This window comes from Hyperoodon ampullatus (genome assembly GCF_949752795.1).
Source record: "Hyperoodon ampullatus genome assembly, chromosome: 9".
Taxonomy (NCBI): Eukaryota; Metazoa; Chordata; class Mammalia; order Artiodactyla; family Ziphiidae; genus Hyperoodon; species Hyperoodon ampullatus.
In genome coordinates this window covers 29,939,112-29,964,930 of record NC_136922.1, presented here as the reverse complement: position 1 = coordinate 29,964,930, position 25,819 = coordinate 29,939,112, and positions in this window count along the sequence as shown.

Sequence of the window (25,819 nt, the reverse complement as noted above, 5' to 3'; positions counted from 1 at the left end):
AAATCACCCATAGCCATTAAATCTTTGTCATCTACAGATAGTTTCAGTTTTATTCTGATACTTTCCTGAAAGCTCTGCCATATGCTACACATGCTATATGACAGAATTTCTGTCTTCCACAAAAAAACTATGGTCTCAGAGCCTGATGGAAAAGGACTGTGAAAGGTGCTCTAAACTATTAACACCTCAAAGAACAGACTCTTGGATACAGGTTTCCATGAGACTCCATGGGTACAGGTTTCTGAGCACGCACCTCTTAGACAACTTTCAGACTCTTACCAGTGGACTGAGGCCAGATTTCCAGGACCCTTTTTTTCTTTTATCATTTTTTAAACATCTTTATTGGAGTATAATTGCTTTACAATGTTGTGTTAGTTTCTGCTGTATAACGAAATGAATCAGCTATACATATACATATATCCCCCTATCCACTCCCTCTTGCGTCTCCCTCCCACCCTCCCCATCCCCCCCATCTAGGTGGTCACAAAGCACCGAGCTGATCACCCTGTGCGATGCAGCTACTTCCCACTAGCTAGCTGTTTTACATTTGGTAGTGTATATATGTCAATGCTGCTCTCTCACTTCGTCCCAGCTTATCCTTACCCCTCCCCATGTCCTCAAGTCCATTCTCTATATCTTTATTCCTGTCCTGCCCCTAGGTTCGTCAGAACCCTTTTTTTTTTTTTTTAGATTCCATATATATGTGTTAGCATATGGTATTTGTTTTTCCCTTTCTGACTTACTTCACTACGTATGACAGACTCTAGGTCCGTCCACCTCACTACAAATAACTCAGTTTTGTTTCTTTTCATGGCTGAGGACACTTTTTATCTAGAAACAGACAGCTTCATGAAAGCAAACTGCTGAACCAAATGCATCAGAACAAAGATTAATTATATAATAGTGAATTAATTCATGAGTGAAATTATTATGTTTTTTTTGTTTGGGATAGTGTTAATATTGTCTTAATGTTATATCTTCTGGTTCTATGAAAAAGACCTTTTTCTTTCTTCTTCCACTTTTCTTATTAATTCATAAACTCTGCTTTTGTGAAATAAAATAAAACATTTTAAACTATCAGATACTCACTGATTCCCCTAGAGTTCAGAAACTCTTATTAAGTCACTTTTCATGGAAAAATAGTTATTTGCATAGGTTAATAAGAATCTGTCTTCCTTTTTACCAGGATGTTTTTGAGCAAATTGATGGGAGTGTCACATTTGAGAACAATGCCATTTTAAAAGGTTTGACAAGCCACTTTTTATGGAACAAAGGTGGTTTTACTTATGAAGTCAATGTCTACAAAGTCATCCCAGGAAATCTGGTCTGTTATCAGACTTTACTGGGTCTCAACTTTACAGGTAGTAACAAAGGTCACTGCCTAGTATTCCAGGAACCTACTCAATTTGGGGAACCTTGTGAAGAGAGGAATTTACCCAAATATATGAGTACAGCAAGTGAAATCAAGTTGGAGAAAATTTGTAGATCTTGTTTTCCTAGACTCTGCATAGTAATTTAGATCGGCTTTCTAAAGTTCAAAATGAAAAATTTTAAAGAGTTATCAAGACAGTATTAATCCTGTGACCTTTGTAAGTGTTGAGTATTGTATATCTCTAGATTTGCAAAGTAAACTGTAGGAGAACTCTATAGTAAATTAATGTCCTTGCAGCACGTACATAAGTAATCAGGCCAAATGTAGTGATCAGACCAAACATATTATGTAATCAAGAATAATCGATATATAAATCTTATTCACTACCATACTAAAAGTGTCAGCATTATAAAAATTAATATTTAAGATGAAAATCTACCAGGATTTGATGTTGACTCTGTTAGATTTCCCTTACTTTCCTTTGCCTGGGGGTTTGGATACTGGGAAAGCAAAGCATTTAGTTACTGAGAACAAGAGCAATTGTCTTTATGCTTTCAGTGGCTCTTAAATTTATGTACAAGAATGTTCATCACAGCATTATTTAGAATTTTAAACACTGGGAGAAACCACAAAAGGTAAATGGTTAAATACATCCACATGGTAGATACGTCAGCCACTGAATTATGTTCAAAGAATTTTTAGTGCCAAGGTACAAACCCTGTATTAAGCATGATCCCAATTATGTAAATGTATGTGTACATATAAGCCCACTCTCTGACCACAGACTTCAGCTTCCTTGATCATCTTTCACTGTTAATAATATTCCATCCCACTTGTACTTATGATCCCTTGTCCTGTTCAGTTTCTCCCTATCCACTGGGCTCTTGCTACATCCTCTTCACCTTCAAGCCTGGGGTTCACAAATACCTAATCTGACATAACAAAATCCTAATTCCTAAAATTTTAAATCAAAACATTTTCTTTCTACATGCTATCAGAAAACAGCTGGGAAAGACTGATTAGCCATCAGAATACATCAATGTAAACACATTATTATCAACCTTAACATGTTCCTCATAGCTTACAAGACATCTTAATTAATATTTTTCTAGCCACTTCTGTCTTCCGTTTTCTGAGGTGACCCATCTTCCTCTCTCATTCTCAGCTGATAATGTTAAATCTTGGAGGAAATATTGTTCCTTTTGGTATAGGCCACTTATCCAGGTTCCCTTGGGACCACATTCTCTCCCAGTTTCTTACTCTGTCGTCCTTTATTACGTATCTTCTACTAAAACCTTTTCTGCAGTAGTAGATTTACTCTCCTCCTTTTACCTCCTATTCACTTCTCAACCGTCTTCTGCCCCAAACCCCAAACTTTCCCATAAAACTGATTTTGATGTGTTTACCAATAATTTCCAATAGAAACTCACTCATTACCTTACTTGCCTCTCAACTGCCTCCAATACACTTGACTATTCCTTCCATCTTGGAACATTCTCCTCCTTGCCTTCTCGGATACTAAACTCTTCTAGTTTTTGTTCTACCTCTCTTGAAGTTCCTTCTCATTCTCCTTTGTTTTCAGGAGTCTGGCGCCTCAGCTCTCAAACTTACTCACGTTGGTTCTTTGTGTTCTAACTAATTGCAATGACTTTAATTGTCATTTGTATGCTGACTGCTCCCAAATTGTAATCATTAACCCAGTCCTCTCTTCTGAGTTTCAGACTATATATAACTGTTTAGGGAACATCCCCTCTTGGATGGTATTCACAATTAATGTCTTCAAAACTGACTCATCCTAACTGCCTCCTCCTCTAAAGCTATATTAAAAACAATTACATCTTTTATTATACCTCCCCCCTACCATACCCCCACATGCAATCAACAACCAAGTGCTTCCTAAGAGGTAGAATATCATTATTCATAACTACCTTACTAAGTGTCTATTAATTTCAATGCAAATATCTAGCAAAACAGTGTAATTTGGTAAGCCTCAAAATTTTAACAGATTCGCACCCCATTTAGGGAGAAACAGTAATGTCGCTTTGTCACGTCAGAGCATTTAACGAATGGACTGAAATTTATCATATTTTATAACTAGCTGTCTATTGAAATGGTGGAATTTTTCTACTTGGAGTTCTTTTAAAACAGGGAAGATAGCCATGTATTGTTTAGAGGAAGTTCTGCTTTAAGGTAGGAAGGTGAAATAAATTACCTAACAACCTTTTTTTGAAGACTATAATTCTTTTAGATTTCAAAAATCTCTTAGTGGACATTTCTTTGTATAAGCTTCAACTTTGAAAAACTCTCTCTCTGTAATATTTTCAAGTGCTTTCTACTTTCTAACGTAAGATTTTGATGAGTATTCTCCCCAGTTGTTTTTTGTCTATCCTTTGTAAATGTGTTTTAATCTATGTGACTTGATTTAAAAGAAGTCAGTGAACATTATTCAGGTTTCCAAAATGTACACTGGAATGAAATTCAGGAGTTAGGACATTGAAGAAAAAAGAAAGAGCTGGAGTTACATGATAAAACAGTAGAATTAGTTTCTGTTTAAAGAACACAATTTTCTCATTATCCCTAAAACATATTAGATTGTTGAACATTTTATAATTAAGTGTTTTATTTCTGAGAAATCGCACTTTGGATCTTACTTCTAATTTTAACAGTCTCAGGACACTAAATTCTGCTAAGTGTAAGCATGGCTCAAAAACCTACATGAGGGCTTCCCTGGTGGCAGAGTGTTTGAGAGTCCACCTGCCGATGTAGGGGACACGGGTTCGTGCCCCAGTCCGGGAGGATCCCACATGCCGCAGAGCGGCTGGGCCCATGAGCCATGGCCGCTGAGCCTGCGTGTCCGGAGCCTGTGCTCCGCAACAGGAGAGGCCACAACGGTGAGAGGCTCGCGTACTGCAAAAAAAAAACCAAAACCAAAAACAAACAAACAAACAAAAAAACCTATTTTAAACAATTTCTGATAGACATTTAATAGCTGTCATTTATTGTGTTCCTAACAGGTGATAGGTATACCAAATATCTTACAAACCTGTCTTTTTCTCCCTTTAATCTTATTTTTAATCCTGAGAACCTTGCAAGATTGATGTTGTTGAGAATCCAAAGTTCATAAATTTATCAAGATTTTTTCAACTAAACAGTGACAGAGCAGCACTTGAAACAAGTGCCTCTGATTTCCAAATGTGAAAAAAATCGTAAGTCCCTAGATATTAATTTTCATTTTCTTGCTTTTACCTATACTTTCTTCCTGTATTTTTGCCTGTGTAATAACTACTTTCTTCAAAAAATAAAGTTCACATGTGTGAGGGAGGGTGTTAATATAGGCTTATTTCATCATAATAATGTTGAATAATTCTCAAGCAATCAGTTGCATTAAGGTTTTGAAGCTCAATGTAAACTTAAATTTCCACTTTTTATATTCTCTAATCTTATTATAGTGAACCATCAAGTTGTAGATAAGCCACCCATCATTTTATTAAAGACTTTTCTGCTTTAGTTTGGCCTTGGGCAAATCGTTGTGTCATCACTACACAAGAAATTAAGCTGTGTCTGTGATGACAATTACTTGTGCAATTTCCCGAAATCCCAAACTAGAGCTGAGACCATGCCCATAATTAAAAACAGCACAATGGAAATATAGAGCTTCATGAAATATGGAATAAATCTATTGCAAAAATGATAGGGCTTTTTCTTTGGAACAACAGAATAAAGAATCCTTAGAGAAGAACTATTAAATTTAAGAATGCCTGCCTATTGCCTAGGTATTAAATATCTTACTTTTCATAGTTTTTCATGTTCTTAGGCTGTATGTAGGACTTTATTTTTTGTCCAAGATCTACTCGAAATAAAATATTATACCTTTAACCATGTTTCAGTTCTGTGTATCTAGATTGGATTTTCTTTTTTATCAAAATCCTGATTTTCACATTTGAAATATTAAAGCACTTTCACACTTGCTTCTCATTCTCAATTCAAACAGGTGAAGAGAAAAAAAAAGCAAAAAAAAAAAAAAAACTTTACAAGCTTTTCCCAGACTCTGGAGGGGCTAATTTGCAAGATTTTGAATCTCTGGAAAACAGTTTCGTTTAAGTGAAAAGAAAATTAATCTGAGATGTTCTGATATCCTGCAGATCATCACCCCTGATCAGCACATCTTTTATGTAGAAAGACCAGACACATCTGAATTACACAGACTGAGAGATAATTAACCTGATTTTCATTTAGCTTTTCAAACAGTAAGTATAGAATCTTAGGCATCAAAGCGTTCACATCCCTTGTGCAAATTACAATGGCAGTAATGTAGTCACTTCAATGATCAGTTCCTTTTCATTTTTTCTTTTTTTTCTGTTTCAAATCCAAATGCTACCATCTAGGCTGTAAAATGATCCTAATCTGTTTCGTTTGAGTTATCTTTTTGAAGGAAGTCAGAATACGAAGCCCCATACGGAAACAATCTTCATTTTCCATTGGCTGCATATGTTGCATGTCTAATGAAATGCATTTCACATATTTATTTTAGGTATGTGATAGAATTACAACATTGACAACTTTCATGATCTTCAAAAACTGAGATGCATTTTAAACATATGGTGATGGCTATCTCTGTCAGAATGCTTAAATCTAATGTATTTAATTCAGTAAATATGAATACATAATTAAATATATTTTATTTATATATCTATACATTTATATAAATATCAAATGTATTTGATATTTAACAAACAAACATAGTTTTGAGATACTTGGATTTTTAAAAAATTTTGTTCATAGCAGTTTTGTAAATAAAACAATGAAATGTCACAGAAAATCTGCAGGTGAGATCACAGTTGATTATCAGTTTGGTTTTGTGACAGGCATATTGGTTGAGAAAACTTTCTCCAAATTAACTCAGTAACACAATAATTGACATCTATATTTTGCTACGTTTTCTCCAATTTTCCAAAAAAATGGAAAATATTCCCCTCATTTTCCCCAAAGTCTCCAAATTATTTATTTTAATTTATAAGTGCCCAAGTTTTAAGTACTTTAATGCAATGTGTGGTGTCTCAAAATTATAGCAATAATAGTGTTACTACACCAAGAAGTCAGGAATTGCTCTATTGATGACTAATAGATTTGAGTGCCAATTTTGAAATCAAGCTGCACAGGAAAATTAGAGCTGGAATTTTCTCTTCTGTGATATTTTTTTTCTCCAATACAATGGCACTAAAACACATTTATACTTAAAATACTCAATGTTGAAGATAATGTTTACAGAGATTTCTACAAACACTCAATATTTTTCATGTAGTTTCTAAGTACATTCAACTTTTTGCTGTTAAGACCTTTATATAATCCTAGGCAGTGTGAATAATTTCTCTTTCAGGTGAAATGTACATGCACATCATGTAAAATAAAGCCAAGTACTTCAAATATTTCCCAAGGAGAAAGAGAAAGATGTTACTAATAATTGTTTTTAAAATTCTCCTTTGAAATGAAAAGTGCTCTAAAACTATTGTGCTTTAGGTCAATTGTTGTTTCATGGTTTCATTCACATTCTACATCACCTACTTTGTGAAGGCGAGTTCAAAATTGAATAAATGTGAAACATATCTTAGTCTTTTACCACTTTGAGGAGAAAATTGTATATTTGGACAGGTGTTCTTAATTTGGGCTCCATTGACACCTAGGGGTTCCAGGGAAGGGATTCAGGGGGTTCATGAACTCCCTGAAATTTTATGCAAGGTATCACGTGTTTGTGCATAAATAAATTTTTATAGGAAGAAGATCCATGGCCATCGTACATCCACAAAAAGTTAAGAACCATTGCACTGAAGCGAGATCTTTATCATTTTTATCTGGGGGTCCTTGAGTTTTGTCTACATGGTATTCATCACTTAGTACACATCTGCTGAGTTACTTCGGTTGCAATCAATAGAAACAGTCTCTGGCTGGCTTTAGCAAAATGAGAGCTTATTGTAAACACATGAAACAGCTCTGAAAATTTAAAGTAATAATGAGGAACCAGATTTGGAGTGAGCTCGAACCAGGGCAGACTTAAGGTTACTAGTGGAGGAAGTTAATTGGTAGTTTTATCAGGCAGTTACTACTGAGAAAAATCAGTAGCCAAACTTTCTCCTCCTTTTATTGAGTATTCTAAAAAGTCAAAATCCAAGAAGATAGTCCAGTTCTCCTATCCCTTGGTTAGCAAAGGCACAGCATGTTGCTTAAAATCCAATGACTTCGCAAAATTAGAGTGAGGCAATTTCCTCAAAGGATTTTGAGGGGGTGGTCTTAAAAGGAAAAGGAGGATGGCATCCAAACTAATATGTACCCCATGATATTCAGTAGGACCTAGATAGATCCCACTAGTAAAAGTAGTCCTTTCAAGCTCAAATTTAGTCAGAAGGCTTCACTGTTTTAAGTCAAGGTGAAATATCTTTCCTTTGTGCCTACATACAATTTACTTGCTAACTCATAGAACTTATATTCTGTTATAACTGACATTACCCATTCCAGGTTACCTATTTTGCCTGAGACATTACAATTACTTCCCAATGTGTCTCCCTGCATCCATGTTTTGCTTCCTCTAATTTATTTTCCCCTCAGCAGACAGAATAATCTTAAAATGCAAATTGAATCATGTCAGTCCTCTCTGAACATCTTTCAAGAACTATGCATTATCTTTAGAGCAAAATTCAAAGTGCTTAACATGGTGTACATTTTTCTTCATGATCTGGCTCTTGCTCCATTTCTATACCAAGTCATTCTCCCTCTACACTCCAGTGACACTGTACTCCAGTGACTCCAGTGATGCCAGTGCTTTCTTTCAAGCACCATGCTTCTTCTCTCAGTAGGGCTTTTACTTGTCTTGCCTGCGCTCTTCTAGAACTGTGTTGCCATCTCCTTCACTTACCTAATGCCTATTTATCTTATTCATATTTCCCAGTGTAAATATCATTTCCCAAGGAATCCTTTCCTAAACTCTAGTACCAAATCCCTACTTTAAATACTGGACTTATATTTGAATTTCCTATTATGGTCCTATAATTTTATGTTTAATATCTCTCCAGTAGAAAAAGAACCCTGTTTCTCTTATCCAGCACCATATTCCCAGCAAAGAGCACAAAATAAAATGATAAATTAACAATCAAAGGAATTGATTCTTCTGCTAGAAATCCCATTAGACACAGATCCTAGCTTGCTTATTTCCCATTTTTTTCCCTAGCATAAAGCACAGAGCCTGACGCATAATAGCTGAAGAAGAGATATTTGTTGAATGAATAAAATAATGCCACCCTACATTAACAAAGCACTAGCTATATGCCAGAAAACATTAGGCACAGGACATATGTTTTCATAATTCCCACAATTTTGGTTGTCTTTTTTATCAACTTCATTTTACAGATTCAAAAAAGTGTGGCATGATTTCAGTTTTTACTGTGCTCTGTTAGATTCCAAAGCTGCAACATGTTATATGATGCTGACTCAAACAATTACTATTAGGATTTAAATGCTGACTTTCTTCCAGCTACTCAGTACCCACTACAAAAATGTCTAGAATTTTTAAAACACAGATTTTTGCTTTTTTGGGGCTTTAGAAAGTATGTACATGATGGGGTTAGGTATATTTTAAGTTTAGTTTCTGGAAGGCAGAAACCATATTTACTTAATTTGCTTCATATCTGTATATTTCATATGCTTTCCTCTTGTCAGAGTAACTGAATGTTGAGTAAATAATATTGATAATGATACAGTTTTTACATTTTTCTGAAAGGTGGCACTCCAGAGAAAAATCACTTTGTCAACAGAGAATAACTTATGATAATCTGAATCTAGTGTTGTGTTTTTTAGAATTGGTCTACTTGTTATGTGAATCCTACTGAAGAAGCTAGCGGTCTTGAGGTAGGGTGGGGGCAAGTATCTGCTAGGTTTTAGTAGCCTGGCTTCCAGGCTCATTTCCCCTACTTATTAACTGTAATTTTTTGATGAAACTATCAGATCCTCCTTCAGTTGACAGGGGGAGAGGTGAGCAATCAAAGACTCTCTGATTTTGCTTCAAATTTCTGATGGCTCAGGAATTGAAAACAGAAGATTTTGAAGATGGATTGCTGTGCGTCACAGAAGGGAGGATGGGTGAAATTTTATGTAATGAGGATTTAGGTACCCAAATCTCATCTGCTACCCAGATCAGCCACACAGCTGTCCTTCTCCAGTAGTCTGAAGTTTTTCATTCTGGGACATCGTTAAGTCAGAGGCATCAAACAATGGTGAGGGCAGGGCTGATATGCTGGACTGAAAATAGAGGGATTGTCTGTACACAAAAGATAAAACTCTATTTAACCAACATACTCTTAGAATGTGTGGGCCAGGCAAATACCTACAAAATAACTCTGGAGGATTTTCTGGGGAAACGCGTTATTTAAAAAAATCAGAGATATAGATATTTGAGAGGCTGCAACAAAATACCAGGTACTCTCCTATAGGGAAGGCTTCTGGTCAGCAAGACCTAGTTAGGCAAATAAATCATCAACTCAATTTGTACTGCCTCACTAAAGACAATGATGGCTCACAGGAAATTTTATAGATGCCTCTAAGGTGAAAATCAGAGATAAAATATAATAAAGCAAAAGGGTAAGAAAGTAAACCATAGAAAACAAAAGAGATTGCAAAAAAGAAAAACACTTCAAAAATATCTTCAGAAAGACATGAACCAGAAACAGTATAGTATGGTAGTGGATTATCCAGAGAACAAAAATGAGTCTTTAGAAATTTAAAAATTCCAGTGAGGAGAGAGAGAGAAGGGGGAAAAATCAGTAAGAAAATTTAACAAATATCTCAGAAAGTTTAAAAAACATTGATAAGGAGAGGTGTTTTGCTATTCTAGTAATATGACACCTATAAAGAGAAAAGAGAGACTGGAGAGGGAGTTATGGGAAAAGTTCCCGCTACTAAATGCCATGAGTTAAATTGAAGAGCCTCGCTGAATATTTAACACAATAAATGAAAAGAAGAATCATTCTAAGTTATCATAGTGTAATTCCAAATCCAGGAACAATAAGAAAAAGGAAAAAAAATGTGGAGAGGAGGTGCTTGGGAATATAAAAAAGGATCATGATTCTAAGTGGCACATCTGGAAGACAGAGAACAGTGGGGAAATACTTTCAAAATTCTTAGGGAAAGTAATTTCAATCTATAAGGTCATTCATTAATTGAGTGTGAAGGTTGAATTCAGACAAATTATCCAAAGCAAAATCCTGTACCTGAATTAACAAGTTTAACCCAAGCATTTATCATGACCATGATCAAATTACTTAAACTCTGGGCCTGTTCCTCCACCTGTAAAATAAAGGAAACAAAAGTATGGATCTCTACCTTAGGGAAATAAAGATATCATAAAATAATGAAGTAATACTTACATAAATTGGAGTGAATAAACACAGGTTCTTATAATTCTTACTTTATTCAAAATAAAACTTTTCACACAGTAACGACTATCTGTCGCTCTCTCTCAAATCAATAACCCATATTTCTGAGTCCGGATAAATAGTTCTCCCTATTCTATCACCAATTCCAATTACATTGACAGTTTGAAATGAGGACAGTTAAAAATAATGATTCTCTTCCAATTCACATGAACTGTTAAGTACAAACTTTATTAGATAGACCGAGTGAGTCCCCTAAAAGTTTTAGAACCTCAAACACCAGATCAAACTAATTTTTAAGCCTATACAACCACTTTGAACTGGGTTTACTTTGTAAACTGTTTTAAATCTAGCTTTAATGATGACAAAATAGGGGAAAATTGACAGGAGGTAGTATAAAATGAATAATTCTGCTCTGGCTTTCTAATTGCACCACATATAAAACAGAGATGACTAAATTTTTTAAAAAATATTTTAATAGTTTTACTTCAAATAAATCATACAATAAGATCTTGTAAAGATATTTCCTTTTAGAAAAAAAATAAGTTAATAATGTCAGTTTCTAGGAATTTTGCTCAAACCTGTTCAAATTTTAAATATATCAGTTAAACAAAACAAAACAAAAAGTGGAGACTGTATACATCAATTTGTCTTCTTTTTTTAAATGTTTATTTATTTTTTCTTATCACTCATCCATTTTATACACATCAGTGTATACATGTCAATCCCAGTCTCCCAATTCATCCCACAACAACCCCCAGCCCCCACCGCTTTCCCCCCTTGGTGTCCATACATTTTTTCTCTACTTCTGTGTCTCAATTTCTCAACTGCAAGCTGGTTCATCTGCACCATTTTCTAGGTTCCACATACGTGTGTTAATATACGATATTTGTTTTTCTCTTGCTGACTTACTTCACTCTGTATGACAGTCTCTAGATGCATCCACATCTCTACAAATGACCCAATTTTGTTCCTTTTTATGGCTGAGTAATATTCCATTGTATATATATACCACCTCTTCTTTATCCATTCATCTGTCAATGGGCATTTAGGTTGCTTCCATGACCTGGCTATTGTAAATAATGCTGCAATGAACATTGGGGTGCCTGTGTCTTTTGGAATTATGGTTTTCTCTGGGTATATGCCCAGTAGTGGGATTGCTGGGTCATATGGTAATTCTACTTTTAGTTCTTTAAGGAACCTCTGTACTGTTCTCTATAGTGGCTGTATCAATTTACATTCCCACCAACAGTGCAAGAGGGTTCCCTTTGGTCCACACCCTCTCCAGCATTTGTTGTTTGTAGATTTTCTGATGATGCCCATTCTAACTGGTGTGAGGTGATACCTCATTGTAGTTTTGATTTGCATTTCTCTAATAATTAGTGATGTTGAGCAGCTTTTCATGTTCTTCTTGGCCATTTGTATGTCTTCTTTGGAGAAATGTCTATTTAGGTCTTATGCCCATTTTTGGATTGGGTTGTTTGTTTTTTTAATATTGAGCTGCATGAGCTGTTTGTATATTTTGGAGATTAATCCTTTGATGATTCATTTGAAAATATTTCCTCCCATTCTGAGGGTTGTCTTTTCATCTTCTTTATGGTTTCCTTTGCTGTGCAAAAGTTTTGAAGTTTCATTAGGTCCCATTTGTTTATTTTTGTCTTTATTTCCATTACTCTAGCAGGTGGTTCAAAAAATCTCTTGGTGTGATTTATGTCAAGGAGTGTTCTTCCTATGTTTTCCTCTAAGAGTTTTATAGTGCCCGGTCCTACATTTAGTTCTCTAATCCATTTGGAGTTTATTTTTGTGTATGGTGTTAGGTAGTGTTCTAATTTCATTCATTCTTTTACATGTAGCTGTCCAGTTTTCCCAGCACCACTTATTTGAAGAGACTGTCTTTTCTCCACCATATATCCTTGCCTCCTTTGTCATAGATTAGTTGACCATAGGTGCCTGGGTTTATCTCTGGGCTCTCTCTCCTGTTCCATTGATCTATATTTCTGTTTTTGTGCCAATACCATATTGTCTTGGTTACTGTAGCTTTGTAGTATAGTCTGAAGTCAGGGAGTCTGATTCCCCCAGCTCCGTTTCTTACCCTCAAGACTGCTTTGGCTATTTGGGGTCTTTTGTGTCTCCATACAAATTTTAAGATTATTTGTTCTAGTTCTGTAAAAAATGCCAGTGGTAATTTGATAGGGATTTCATTGAATCTGTAGATTGCTTTGTGTAGTATAGTCATTTTCACAATATTGATTCTTCCAATCCAAGAACATGGTATATCTCTCCATCTGTTGGTATCATGTTTAAGTTTTTTCATCACTGTCATATAGTTTTCTGCAAACAGGTCTTTTGTCTACCTAGGTACGTTTATTCCTAGGTATTTTATTCTTTTTGTTGCAATGGTAGGTGGGAGTGTTTCCTTAATTTCTCTTTCAGATATTTCATCATTAGTGTATAGGAATGCAAAAGATTTATGTGCCTACATTTTGTATCCTGCAACTTTACCAAATTCATTGATAAGCACTAGTAGTTTCCTGGTGGCATCTTTAGGATTCTCTATGTATAGTATCATGTCATCTGCAAACAGTGACAGTTTTACTTCTTGTTTTCCAATTTGTGTTCCTTTTATAACTTTTTCTTCTCTAATTGCTATGGCTAGGACTTCCAAAACTATGTTGAATAATAGTGGTGAGAGTGGACATCCTTGTCTTGTTCCTGATCTTAGAGGAAATGCTTTCAGTTTTTCACCATTGAGAAAGATGTTTGCTGTGTGTTTGTCATATATGGCCTTTATTATGTTAAAGTAGGTTCCCTCTATGCCCAATTTCTGGAGAGTTTTTATCATAAATGGGTGTTGAATTTTGTCAAAAGCTTTTTCTGCATCTATTGAGATGATCATATGGTTTTTATTCTTCAGTTTGTTAATACGGTGTATCACATTGATTGATTTGCATATATTGAAGAATCCTTGCATCTCTGAGATAAATCCCACTTGATCATGTTGTATGATCCTTTTAATGTGTTGTTGGATTCTGTTTGCTAGTATTTTGTTGAGGATTTTTGCATCTATATTCATCACTGATATTGGTCTGTAATTTTCTTTTTTTGTAGTGTCTTTGTCTGGTTTTGGTATCAGGGTGATGGTAGCCTTGTAAAATGAGTTTGGGAGTTTTCCTTCCTCTGCAATTTTTTTGGAAAAGTCTGAGAAGGATGGGTGTTAGCTCTTCTCTAAATGTTTGATAGAATTCACTTGTGAAGCCATCTGGCCCTGGTCTTCTGTTTGTTGGAAGATTTTTAATCACAGTTTGAATTTTATTACTTGTGATTGATCTGTTCATATTTTCTGTTTCTTCCTGGCTCAGTCTTGGAAGATTACACCTTTCTAAGAATTTGTCTATTTCTTCCAGGTTGTCCATTTTACTGGCATAGAATTGCATGTAGTAGTCTCTTGGGATGCTTTGTATTTCTGTGGTTCTGTTTTAGCTTCTCCTTTTTCATTTCTAATTTTATTGACTTGAGTCCTCTCCCTCTTTTTTTTGATGAGTGTGGCAATTGGTTTATCAATTTTGTTTATCTTCTCAAACAACCAGATTTTAGTTTTATTGATCTTTGCTATTGTTTTCTTTGTTTCTATTTCATTTATTTCTGCTCTGATCTGTATGATTTCTTTCCTTCTGCTAACTTTGGGTTTTGTTTGTTCTTCTTTCTCTAGTTCCTTTAGGTGTAAGGTTAGGTTGTTTCTTTGAGATTTTTCTTGTTTCTTGAGGTAGGATTGTATTGCTATAAACTTCCCTCCTAGAAATGCTTTTGCTGCATCCCATAGGTTTTGGATTGTCGTGTTTTCATTGTCATTTGTCTCTAGGTATTTTTTAATTTCCTCTTTGATTTCTTCAGTGATCTCTTGATTATTTAGTAACATATTTTTTAGCCTCCATGTGTTTGTGTTTTTTACGTTTTTTTCCCCTGTAATTGATTCCTAATCTCATAGTGTTGTGGTCAGAAAAGATACTTGATATGATTTCAATTTTCTTAAATTTACTGAGGCTTGATTTGTGACCCAAGATGTGATCTATCCTAAAGAATGTTCCTTGTGCAGTTCAGAAGAAAGTGTAATCTGCTGTTTTTGGATGGAATGTCCTATAAATATCAATTAAATCTATCTGGTCTATTGTTTCATTTAAAGCTTGTGTTTCCGTATTAATTTTCTGTTTGGATGATCTGTCCATTGGTATAAGTGAGGTGTTAAAGTCCCCCACTATTATTGTGTTACTGTCGATTTCCTCTTTTAGAGCTGTTAGCAGTTGCCTTATGTATTGAGGTGCTCCTATGTTGGGTGCATAAATATTTACAATTGTTATATCTTCTTCTTGGATTGATCCCTTGATCATTATGTAGTGTCCTTCTTTGTCTCTTGTGACATTCTTTATTTTAAAATCATTTTATCTGATATGAGTATTGCTACTCCAGCTTTCTTTTCACTTCCATTTGCATGGAATATGTTTCTCCATCCCCTCACTTTCAGTCTGTATGTGTCCCTAGGTCTGAAGTGGGTCTCTTTTAGACAGCATATATATGGGTCTTGTTTCTGTATCCATTCAGCAAGCCAGTGTCTTTTGGTTGGAGCATTTAATCCATTCACGTTTAAGGTAATTATCAATATGTATGTTCCTATTCCCATTTTCTTAATTGTTCTGGGTTTGTTTTTGTAGGTCATTTTCTTCTCTTATGTTTCCCACTTAGAGAAGTTCCTTTAGCATTTGTTTTAGAGCTCGTTTGGTGGTGCTGAATTCTCTTCGCTTTTGCTTGTCTGTAAAGCTTTTGAGTTCTCTGTCGAATCTGAATGAGATCCTTGCCGGGTAGAGTAATCTTGGTTGTAGGTTCTTCCATCACTTTAAATATATCATGGCACTCCTTCTGGCTTGTAGAAGTTCTGCTGAGAAATCAGCTGTTAACCTTATTGGAGTTCCCTTGTATGTTACTTGCCATTTTTCCTTTGCTGCTTTCAATAATTTTTCTTTGTCTTTAATTTTTGTCAGTTTGATTACTATGTGTCTGGGCATGTTTCTCCTTGGGTTTATCCTGTATGGGACTCTCTGTGCTTCCTGGACTTGGCTGGCTATTTTCTTTCCCATGTTAGGGAAGTTTTTGACTATAATCTCTTCAAATATTTTCTCGGGTCCTTTCTCTCTCTCTTTTCCTTCTGGGACCCCTGTAATGCGAATGTTGTTGCATTTAATTTTGCCCCAGAGGTCTCTTAGGCTGTCTTCATTTCTTTTCATTCTTTTTTCTTTATTCTGTTCCACAGCAGTGAATTCCACCATTCTGTCTTCTAGGTCACTTATCCGTTCTTCTGCCTCAGTTATTCTGCTATTGATTCCTTCTAGTATATTTTTCATTTCAGTTATTGTATTGTTCATCTCTGTTTGTTTGTTCTTTAATTCTTCTAGATCTTTGTTAATCATTTTTTGCATCTTCTCGATCTTGCCTCCATTCTTTTTCTGAGGTCCTAGATCATCTTCACTATCATTATTCTGAATTCTTTTCTGGAAGATTGCCTATCTCCATTTCACTTAGTTATTTTTCTGGTGTTTTATCTTGTTCCTTCATCTGGTACATAGCCCTCTGCCTTTTCATCTTGTCTTTCTGTGAATGTGTTTTTTTTTTTTTCCCTACAGGCTACAGGGTTGTAGTTCTTCTTGCTTCTCAATTTGTTTTCTTACCTGCTAGATATCTCTCCTTTGAGAGAGCCTTTGAGTTTCTTAAAGTCCAGTGTTCTTTCTTATTTGTCTTAGTATCTTCTACTCTACATATTTTGATTTGTAGGTGCTAAGCAAACACCTGTGGAATGAGTGAATAAAATGTTAAGAATATACTGTTATTTTTACTCCTGAACTAATACTTCCCCTTAGAATTTTAAACACATTTTGAAATTTTGTAGCAAAATTTCTTAAAAATGGATGTGCTATCAATACTTCCAAACATTTTTCATTGCTTAGTTTGTAATGTCTTTGTGTTCTAACATTTTAGCATTTTTTTCCAATTTTTTAAAGATAAAGATTGCCACAGTATAAAGTTGACCAGAAAAATCTAAATTGATCTAAACTTCAGAGAAACCATATGGGCTTAACTTGCCACAGATTCTGTATCCTCTGTATATTATATCATAATGCTTTAGAATGCAACTCTAACCATTTTAGGTTTTGTGAATGATGTAGTTGGCATTCCAAAATTTAATATTTCAGATTGTAATAGTATCATTTTCTGAATCAAATTTTCAATAATCACTGCTATTAACTAAGAACATATTAATGTATGAATTCTGATATTCTGTTCTAGTAGTTTCATTATGATATTCATTCTTCCTTTGTCTCTTCAGTATTTCATTCTCTGTAAGCTCATATTCATTGCTGCATTCAGAAACTTTGATTCTATTGGTAAGTGTGGAATGGTTGTTCATTTTCCCTTATACTACTCAATACAATATAAATAACATATAATAGATGATGTAATACCTCATAGCAAAGTCTCTTACTGACATTGGATCTTATTTTTAGTAATAGAAATCTTAAATCTTTAAAATTTGTATGCTTAATGTTTATTTTGGATTAAGTTAGTTGAGAATTCATTAAATGATATGCAAAACAAATTGTAAATTCAACATTTGACAATATATCAACTGTTGCAGGAGCCAAAATCCCTCTTTTCAGAATCAAACTGATGAAGTTATCAAATACAGATGCATGGTCAAATAAGTTAGAACAGAGAATCCAAATGTTTTCCTAAAAACTTGCCATATTTAAACTATAAAATTACTTGGAGAATCAGCAAAGAAAGATGTTTACAAGCACTCCAGAATTATTTACAAATTATACTTTTACTTCCTGGTTGGTAACTGAATTTATGCTTAGATTCTGGAATGACCTCACTTCTTAGACCACACCTGTGATAAATAAAGAGGATGTCCCCATATTTTTCTTTTTACTTATTGTAATCCATTCCTTCTTCCATAATGATGCATCTTTAATTCATAGAAATAAAATAATGTTTAAATGGAATAAGTTATTCAGGCTTTTATCAGGATTATGGTAGATGGAAATGGATTTTACAATTAGTGAAACATGGTTATATGCTTTGTTATTTTCATGGATGCATAAAACAGACATTTATCCATTGGCTTCTGTGCCCTGGGCTTTTTGCTACACTGGAGATACAACAGTGAAAGAGACAGAAAGTGTCTACCCTCTTGGAGCTTATGGTCTAGTGAGGAATAAAGACAAGTAATTAGGAAATTATTATATATTCTCTGTTGAGATACAATCATGGGAAGCAGAAAGCAGAGGGTGCTATGGGGACACATGAGAGTATTTTTAAATTTAGAATTGTAGATTTGGGGGTTGAGCGGAGAAGGCTTCCAGAGATAGGAATATGTAAACTCACCAGAAAGAGAATGATTAAAATGAGTAGGATTTATGCATATGAGGGATGACTGGGAGCGAAGAGGGGATGGCAGTGGAAAAACCATTCTAGGATAAGAGACAATGTGCAAAGGTGAGCAGAAATCTAGTGTCGGGATTAGTGATAGTTATTTAAAATGTATAAAACTTAAAGTAGGAAGTTGGGTTGCAGGATGGTGAAGAAGATGAAGCTGGAGAGAATGTGGGGAGCCAGATAAGCAGTGTCAGGTGTCTCCTATTAAAGAATTTGGATTTTATGTGTTGAATAATGGGAAGCCAGTGGAGTATCTCATGAAGAGAAATGGTATAATTCAATTTGAATCTGTTTAAAAAAAAACTCTTATTGGCATGTGCAAAAAAATGTGAAGATGAAACAAGAAAAATGTGAGGAATTTAGAAATAATCTTGGTGCAAGAATACATGAAGTAGATTAGTGGCAAGGAGGGTGGAATTCAGGAGTGAAGAGATTAGTAGGAGATATACAATTCATGTATTTAGTGATTCATGAAGAATGAAGAGGTCAGCTTAACAATTGGATAGATGGAGAGAATCATAGAATGAACAAACAAAAGGAGAGGTAGTTTCTTGATTGAGGACAATATGTTCAGATTTGGAGATGTTGACTTATAGAATATCTAAGAGTATGTTAGATTTTTGGACATCCTGGGCTTTCAACATCTGTTTGAATATAGGTGAAAATTAAGATCATAAAATAGGTGAGACTGTTCAACCAGTGAATAGAGTATAGGAAAGGACACTGATGTGTACCCACCTTTCAAAGAAAGACAGATAAAAAAAGAAACATGAGTAGCTGGAGGAAATTAGTAGTGTGCTATAATAGAAATCAAGTAAGAGACTTGGAAGATGATCAAACATGTCAAGTGATGTTGTGGGCTGAAGTACAATAAAAATATTGTTAGACGTTCAATCGGTATAGCAATATCAATCAATAAAACCCATTGACTAGAGTGTTGGGGGCGAGGGAACTTTTGTTCTGAAGATGGCGAGTGAACGGGAGGCAAGGCACCAGAGACAAGGATGGTTGTGAAAAAGAGGCAAGAATCAAGACAATGAGGGAGAATGTGGAATTGGAAAAGTGTTTGTTTGTTTGGTTTTTAGTTTTTAATCTTTTGTTCATTTTTTTAACCTGGGTTTTGTTTGGTTTTTTGGTTTGTTGACTGGTTGACTGTGTTTTTTAGGATGGAAGTATTAGAGATTATTAGAAAAGTAAATTGAAACTGAAATGTGAGAAACGTGCTGATTAATGTATCAGAAATATGGCAGAGCAGCATTGAGGACCCCGTTGAGCCTCCCTACTTCGTTGCCACTTTTGGAACTTGTTGTAGGAAATATTATTCAAGCTTATCCACTGCATAGTAAAACACCAGAAGATGCTCTGCTATTCAGAGCTGGTTTTTTACAGTTTTTATATTTACAAGTAACTATAAAAATTTGAATCATTTTTTTGACTCTATCACCTTGGCCAAATCACTTAAACTTTCTGAATCTCAGTAGCTTCATATGTATAAAGTTCCTTCTAAGTAATATATATATTATGGTAATATATATGTGGTAATTATCAATATATATATAATAAATAATTATATCTACATTCAAGACCAATATAATCCTCTAAGCTCAGATGAAAAATATAATTGAATAAATAATGCAACTACTTAATAATATACAAAATATCCCTAGAAGAAAATTTTTAATATAATAGATGATATCCAAGATTAACGTTTCAGTTTCTTGAGAAAGTCCACTTCTTCTGAGACTAATTATGGTGCTATTTAGAATTATTAGGGAAAAAATGGTTACAATAAATCCCCTGTTTTATAGAAGGACATATCTTGGTGTGCTTAGGAGAAAAATGTTTTTTTGACACAGTCTCAACCTTTGTTTATTTATAAAAATATAAAACAATAGAACTTTTTTCTGATCAGATGATTTCCAAATACGAGGCTTATTTTTTTCTTCCACGTGAAACGTTATCACCAGAACACATCTAGTTGTTTGGCACTGAGATCTGGTAAAGAGACAGGATTTGCAGATGTATTTTCCATTCCTTTTAATGGGAGTTATAACTGCTCATCAAGAGAGCAAATGTCTCTGTAATATTTATTCATGATTTGGTACAGATGCAGTTATAAAAAAGTATTCCAAACTCCAGTGGGTCATGGCAAAAGAATCTACTTTTATTTAATCAGAGCTAAATATTTATTGGCAACTTAATCACCTAATTTTTTTTCAATTATGGCTCCATTTTCATAAAAAATATAGTAGATATAAGATATTTAAAATTTGATCACTTTATAATAATTGTAGAGAGAAGGAATATGACTGGAGATGTAAAAATTGGAGTACTTAGAGGAACTATAGAGTCATCTTTGTTTTTCATTGTAATTAAGTATACTTAATTCTTATAAATAATATACGTGGGACATTTTGAAATGTTGAAAATAATGCTAATTTTGTGTCATAAGTTTATTTACAATGAAATTAATGTGTTTAGATCTATAGACTGTAAGATATATTTCTTTCTATAATGAGATATGGAGAATCTGTTATTTGTTCTGGTTTTGAAGCCTATGTATGTGGTTTATAGAAATATGGCCACAAAAAGTATGGCAAAATCATCAGTGTCAAATATGCTGTTGTACAATAAAGTTATTGTAATGGGTATTAACCACTGACAGTAACCATTGTCATGGTTATTAGTGTTTATTCAGTGCTTATTCTGTATTTATTTATTAATCCTCATAACATCTCTAAGAATTCAATACTACTTTTACCCCATTCACATTTAAGAAAGCTAACATTATGAGAACTCAGAATCACATAACTAACACGTGGTGAAGCCATGAATTAAGTCCAGAGATTGTGGATATAACCATCATGCAATCCTATCTCTCAGTATCTCAATATCCTATCTCTCAGTATCTCAGTATCCTATCTCTCAGTAAGATAAGACAATGGCGAGCTTCAGAATTGTGCCTATTTAAGGCTCTCACTCATTCTCTTTTACCATCTCTCACCACTTTTGCAGTGACCTACCTTCCTTATAGGTTTCAGGGTTACCAACTTGTCTTTTGAATATAGTTTTTCTTCTATTCCTCATACATTGTTTAACCCAGATCTTCAATGAATAGATTAGATATAAATTACTTCTAATTCTTATTCTAATATAAAATTTCTGTGGGCAATCCCAGGAATGGTAAGGAAATGTGCAGGTTATTTTTATTAAAAGTGACTAATAATATCTCTGAAAAACTATACTGAAAAATAGGCTTTATTTAAGTAGAATTTAGTCATCCAAGTTAAGGTGTTTCTGCTGTAATGTGAAATACTGTTTCAAGGTAAGATGCTACCTAACATAGGTATGGATACCAAATCCAAATCTCTGGATTCTTTCTCTTATTATCTAATACATATCGTTAAGTAAACCACTTATCACTTTAAAGGACTTTCAAAAATTGCCTGTCTCTGCGTTTCTGCCATATTGTTGTTTGGCCCGTAGAAACTAGACCAGTTTTGCAGGATGGTAATCAAGGAGCCAAATACACAAAGCCAAGTTCAGGCACATTTTGAGGTGGCTGTGTACTAACCATTGACTGGGCTCAGGGATTGAGGTTGACAAGACCAGAAGTCTTGTAGCTGATGCTTCCTGGGTGCCTAAAATCAAGCCAGAGACCACTGAACATAGCAAGATTCAAAAAAACAACAGTACTAGTCAGAGATGAAATCAGGGACCCAGAGCCATAGGTTGCTGGGATGGAGATTTGGAAATATGCAGAAACTCTTATTTGAGTTGGAACAAACAAGGAAATGACATAAGCACTGAGAGGTATGGGTGATTTATAAAGAAGCTAGGTAATTTACAAAGAAATAGTTTAAAATAATCCATTTGACTGTTTGCTTTAGTAAATAAGATGTATGGGTGTGTCAGACTTTCTCAAAGTTTGGGATAGATGAAAATGCTTTCAGCTATAGTCAGTGTACCATTCACTTACTTCTATCATATTGGAATAAAAGCAAGTCTTTGCTTTTTAATAGTAAGGAATTCCATCACTTCTGTCCTCTTTCCTGACAACTGTGTACACAATGACTGAATTGCTTTCTAGTCTTGATTGAATATAGCATCTCTCCATAGTTTCAGTGATGAAATTTCTTTCCTTGCATTTTTTTTTATCCATTCAGTAGCAGCTGGTCAGTGACATTATTTTCCAACTTGTCCTAATATTTATTACAATATCACGATTTTGTATATAAAACCAACACATGATTAATTATCTCTTCCTAGACATCTTTATTGTTCTTTAATAGAAATCTCAATGTTAAAATTCACTTACTGTAAATTTTCCTTAAAAGAAAAAACCAATGATTCAATAAATAAGGCTACCAAAGTGCATGAGAACAGTGATATTTTTTCTTAGGAATTCAATAAATGTTTGGAAATCATTGGTGATACTATTAGAATCTGAAGTTCACAAAAAATCTAGTATATGCTTGTTATGTGTCTGCTAAATTTTTTAAAAAGGACAAAGAAAAAAACAATATTCTGGTAGTACTTAATTTTGAAGAACTTAAGAGTGTTTTTTATTTATTCATTGACTACAAAACATTTGTTATGAACTAAAAACAAATAAATTGTTAAGATCAGAGGAGAGAGTGTAAAATAAAAGAGAAATAGCAAGAGTAAGATTAGCAAAACTAGATGTCAGAAAACCCGGTCCAAGTCCCAATTCTGCAACTCATGTAAATAATCTCTTTCTTAATTATAAAATTAAGGCTTGGGTCAAATGATCCCTAAGAATCCTTTGAGATCCTTAATAGTACTCACAGCTAAAATTCTTTAAATATGGAGAAATAAGCAAAAGCACAAGATATAATTTTTTATAAAAATTTGCCTGGGAGACAAAATATATTGACATTTAAAAAAAATGTTTCGTTCAACTATAAGAAACTGCACCATAGAGAACTACGTTTTGTGACAAGTCGTCAATCGACACTGCTGCTCCCTTGCCCTATGCTGGGTAATTGGTCCAGAACTGACTCAGAGGAAAGATCACCACCTACTGTATCACCCATATCACTTCCTATAGCACCTGGGTTTTTCTTGGAATGTTTCCATCCAAATGTAGATCATATCTGTCCTTGCAAGGGCTGATAAGATCATAGCCTGGGGTGTAGGGCACTGAGCCATGTATGTATAAAAGCATTTTTTTTTTCCTGAGGGTTATGTAAAGGTGATTTAATCACTAGCCTGGTCACTAACATATGACCAAATGGGATTTCTTAAAACACAGAATTTGCTTAATGGTTTCCTGGTTGTAAATGAACTCACCAATTTCCCATTAGGACTGATTTTCGTCACAAGACTTAACACTCAAGAGCCTCATAAATTTTTTTTGTCATGTGCTGTGAACGAGTGGAAAATTACAAACTGACCAAATTCTGGTACAGGAAGTACAAGTAAAGGGAAAAAAAATGATGTCCAGGTCATAGGAAATACAATAAACAAAATTCAGTAAGTTGTGCTATTCCTGTAATGTTGCTGATGTTTTAAGAGGAAAAAGCACAAATCTTGCAGAGAAATCTGTAATTCTGTGGGAGGTACTTTTAACATCACTATTTATCTATTTAACAATATTTTCATTAGACTTGACAAAATGAAAATAGCTAATGAATATTTTATTAACTGAAAGTAACCAACATTTGACACAACCTTCTTTAAAATGATATATTTAAATAGATTTGATACTTGAAATGTGTTCGAAAGTCTTCACTGAATGTGTAAAACATTACAGATTGGGTGTAGTTCTCAAATATTCAGTACTCTCTTTTTATGAAAGAGAAAATAAAAAAACTAAGAGAAAAAATGCCCTGATTTTCCAGTTTATTTTCTTAAATAGAAATGCAGGATATCCTTCCCTTTTTTCTTTTGGCTACATGCGAGAACTCATGCAGGACAGGACAGGGTCAACAGCCTTCAGAGAAAGACTACCAGGAACACACCTATATATTTAAACACATTGAGTTTATTACAGCAGAGAGAACATCATGGGACAAGGCCCACCCTCATTATAGAGGGTAATCTGCTTTACTCAAAGTGTACAGATTTAAATGTTAGTAATATCTTTTTTTAATCAATTAATTAATTAATTTTTATTTATATGTATTTATTTATTTGCTGCATGCAGGCTTTCTCCAGTTGAGGCGAGCAGGGGGCTACTCTTCGTTGTGGTGCACGGGCTTCTCATTGCAGTGGCTTCTCTTGTTGCAGAGCACGGGCTCTAGGCACATGGAGTTGAGTAGTTGTGCCTCGCAGGCTCTAGAGCGCAGGCTCAGTAGTTGTGGCGCATGGGCTTAGTTGCTCTGCGGCATGTGGGATCTTCCCCGACCAGGGACCGAACCAGTGTCCCCTGCATTGGCAGGCAGATTCTTAACCACTGCGACACCACGGAAATCCCGAAATGTTAGTAATATCTTAAATAGCTTCAGGGTAACATCTATAGACTGGTGTTTGGCCAAATAACGGGGCACCTAGCCAGGTTGACACGTTAACTGTCACAATGAGTAATCATGTAGTGTCAAAATAGAGGGTGTTAGAAAGAATCTATTATAGAAATTTGGGGGCTTTTTGTGGGTGATTTAGGGGAGGGCTTAAGGAAACAGCAGTGAGGGGGCTGGTGCTGTAAATTGGATGCTGGGAGAAAGTGGGACAGTATTATGATTGGTATTTCAATGCATTTTATTTGTAGGGAGAAGAGGCTAGGATGAGGATAAAACTATGACTGGTAAAGAGTGAAAAGTTACTCATTTTAGCCAAAAGAGGGGGGTGTCTGGTATTTTGTGATTGGCACAGTGACCTTGTTTTTGCCTGGGCTTTGGCAAAATAGTGGACTGGCCTTGTTTTGTCTCACTTTGTCATGGAGTCAAAGTAATCTTGTCTGAAGTTGGTATTCTGTGAGCTTATTTTTGCTCAATGGGAGAATTGCATGGCTTAGTGGTGAGTATTAGGCCATATTCTGGAGGTAAGATGGCTGCTCATTTTTACTTTTTCCTTTCTTAATAGTCCTTTTTTTTTTTTTTTTTTTGGCACTTCAGATTGCTGGTAGTAGTTGGCTTTTGTTTGTTTTGCTGTAGTCCTCAAAACTAACATTAAAATGTAGTTATACTTAATACGTTACGTGGAACCTGGTACATGAGGGAAATATTTTGGTTTATATCCTCACCTTCACTCAGCTTTCCTCAGTCTATCTCTGCCCTCTAGGTATGTCCTGTCATTGTAAATTCCCACCAATACCATTGCAAATAAGTCCATAACACAGGAGTTGATTGAATAGATACAATATTTTTATGTTGTAGGTGGATCATCTGTTGCTGATTCAACTTTACTAACACCCCTTCCAAGTTTCCCTTTGCACTCAGACAAGAATCCCCTTCTCTCTGTGGTTCACGTTTGTAGTTAGCCAGTAAAAGGCACACAAGTACAATTTGAAAGGCAGAAGAGGAGAAATATGCTGGAGAGTTGTATTATGGAGGTGGCCGCACATTCACAGGAGGTTCTTGGGCTG